Source organism: Myotis lucifugus, unplaced genomic scaffold, assembly GCF_000147115.1.
Source record: "Myotis lucifugus unplaced genomic scaffold, Myoluc2.0 scaffold_89, whole genome shotgun sequence".
Taxonomy (NCBI): Eukaryota; Metazoa; Chordata; class Mammalia; order Chiroptera; family Vespertilionidae; genus Myotis; species Myotis lucifugus.
In genome coordinates this window covers 1,208,862-1,211,581 of record NW_005871137.1, presented here as the reverse complement: position 1 = coordinate 1,211,581, position 2,720 = coordinate 1,208,862, and the positions used below count along the sequence as shown (strand labels likewise).

The window sequence follows — 2,720 nt, the reverse complement described above, 5'->3', positions numbered from 1 at the left end:
CAAGGCAGGAACCGCCGCCTGGGACAGGGCCCATGGCAGCCGCCGCGCCGTGACCCCACCCGGCGGGCCCGGAGCCCCGGGTCCCCGTCCGATCGCGCTCATTGGGCCGCGGAGACCTCGCCAAGTCGCCGCCCGCGAACCGGCGCCCGCCTCCACTTCCGCGCCTCCTCGCGGGGCTGGGGGAGCCGGGGCCCCGGGAGCCAGGCCCTAAGTGTCGGGGTTGGAGGAGCGGCCGCGCCCCCAGGCCACCCCCGGGGCGGGAGCGGGGCGGGAGGAGGAAGCGCGGCGGGCGGGGCGCGTCGGGTTACACCGGCTCGGCCCGCCCCGCCCCGGAGTGACATCCGCGCGCGCCCGGCCCCGGCTCTGATTCCGAGCGAGACCGACTCCGCCCCGGCAGGAGGAACCCCCGCTCCTGCCCTGTCTCCCCTCGCGCCGCAGGACTGGTCTCAGGTGTGTGCTTGCTGGGAGCCCCGCGCCCTCGCCCCCAGCTGGCAGGGCTCCCTCCCGACCAGGCCAGCGCGCTGCAGCTCCTGTGTTGGGGTGGGCGGTGGCGGGAATCCGGGGACAGAGTTATACCGTCTCCCCAACAACTGACGGTGGACCCATTCTTATCTGGGGCTTAGCTGTTTACTTTGGGGGTGGGGGGTGGTGGTAATACATTTGCTTCCTTAGTTAAGTGGCGGGACTTCGGGGGGAGGGTTGGTAGTCTCTCTCCCTGAAAGTTCTCTGCAAACTTTCGGCGGGTGGATGCCGCTCCCTGGTGAGGACTGTTGCTCCCTTCTGAAGCAGGAGAGGGGAGGGTTCTGGAAGGGCGCTGAGGCTTCTTTGAGGACCTTCCCTGCTGGAGGCTGGCAGTTCTGGGAAGAAGTGGAAGGCGTGGGGGCACAGATGAACTTACAGCAGCCTCCACTCCCCGAGGAGTAACTTCTACGGAGCGAGAAGAGACGTGCACAGAATGCGCCGGCAGGAAGGGGTAGCCTCTGAATGAGGTGCTGCTCTGGACTGCCTCCCACCGTGTATGCAGAGGGCCACTCGCTCCCTCCTTCCATACGAGTCCCCACGTCGTTTACAAACAGATTCTCCCAGTCTTCCTGGCAAGGGCCCGCCCAAACTACAAGCACATCATAAATACCATGAGAAGAGGCAGCTATAGGAATAGCTAGCAGCTAATTTAGTCAACTTATACTTGTATAACTCGGTGGGGGAAGGAAGGGTAAGTTTCATCGGGTCTTTATTGCTTAGAATTCTGCCTATGTTCCAAGTTGAAGAGATGTGAAGTTTCTTTTTGGAGTGTGGAGGCTAATGGCAACTGGTGCCAAGAACTTCCTGGTAGCTACTGAGCAATCTGGGGTCCGAGTCCCACAGTTTTTGCTGGCCATTTGCTGGATGCCATTGCCCAATGGATACCATGTGTAGCCTGGGGCACCTTATGATGTGTTTCTCAAAGGGGCATATGTCAAGTTTAACATTCCCTTGATTTTACAAATCAGCTCTTCAAGTAATGACCCAGTTCCTTAGTGAATAATAGATGAAAAGTGGAATTTGGGGTTTGAGAACCGACACTGACAGAGCTGCCCATTCTGGGATCTCACATAGTCACTTGATTTTATAAAGAAATTCTGAACAGCATTAAAGCTGTGCTTCCTTTTCTCTTCCTCTGATTATTAAAAGGTGCAGTGTCCTGGCCCAGTAATTGACAGCAGGGCCACAATGCTACTACTCATCAGTGGGTCTTACATCCCACCTATCCATTTAGTTTTTGCAACTATTTAATCTCATTATAGATATTCAAAAAATGACTATCATTGTACAAAAATCATATTGGTGAATTTTATACCTCTGTTTGGTTATTTGTTTTCTGTCATTCATCACCAGCTTGTCAGTTCTGTGGGAGGACTTGGTCAGCCTCACACAGTTTTGTATTTCTAATGCCAAGAGTGGTGACAAGCATGTAATAAGCCCTCGGTGAATGTTTCCTCAATGAGTGACTAAACTGTGGGACAAACGCTAGCTGAGTGTAGTTGGGGAAGAAAACCAAAGACTTTAGCATTAATCTACTTAAACTCACTGAGCCTCCATTATCTCCTTGGCGAACTGTGCATAATAACTTACGAGATAATACATGTAAAGCTGCTAGAGACGGACCTGTCTGGAAGTAGACTTAAAATATTAGTTTTCTTCCTTATATGTTTTCTTTTACATTCATAAAGGGAAGATTTGGGCAAAGAATACAGTTAGCTAGGTAATTTAGCTGTAGCATGTCATGCATGAATTATCCAGGCTCTCTCCTCTTTAATGTGGAGTGTCTGATTGGGGGTGAGGGGAAGGAAGGTGGTTAGTGGCAGCTAGGGTTGTTAGAGAAGGGAAGTAATTTCCAGATCATTATCTAATTTCTCCTTTTTTTTTTTAATGTGATGATGTTTTCAAAACTTGTTTCTTCCTGCTTGTCAACCAGACTCTCTGTCCTAAGCGCAGAAACAACACTTCAGAAAGACCATTAGAAATCAAATGTATGTAACACTTGGCTTCTTAAATGAAGTTTTCTGTGGGCTTGTGCAGCATTATACAGTACCAAGCGCTAGGCAAAGAAAAAGAATGGTTATCCTGCTTTTGAGAAGTTCAGTTTGTTTTACAAGGTAAAATATATACATGTAAAACAACTAGAGGCCAACGAAAGACCTTGCATAATCATATCCCCAGTGGTAGAATGTCAACTTAAA

General features: G+C 51.2%; 1 protein-coding gene across 1 annotated transcript in view; it reads left to right on the top strand.

Annotated features, from left to right (window-relative positions):
* Window positions 1–319: 319 nt before the first annotated feature.
* GPD2 (glycerol-3-phosphate dehydrogenase 2) overlaps window positions 320–2,720 on the top strand; it is a 135,242-nt gene continuing 132,841 nt past the window's right edge. Inside the window, 1 exon segment of the mRNA XM_006091258.3 lies at window positions 320–450. The gene's annotated coding sequence lies outside the window, so the exon portion shown is untranslated.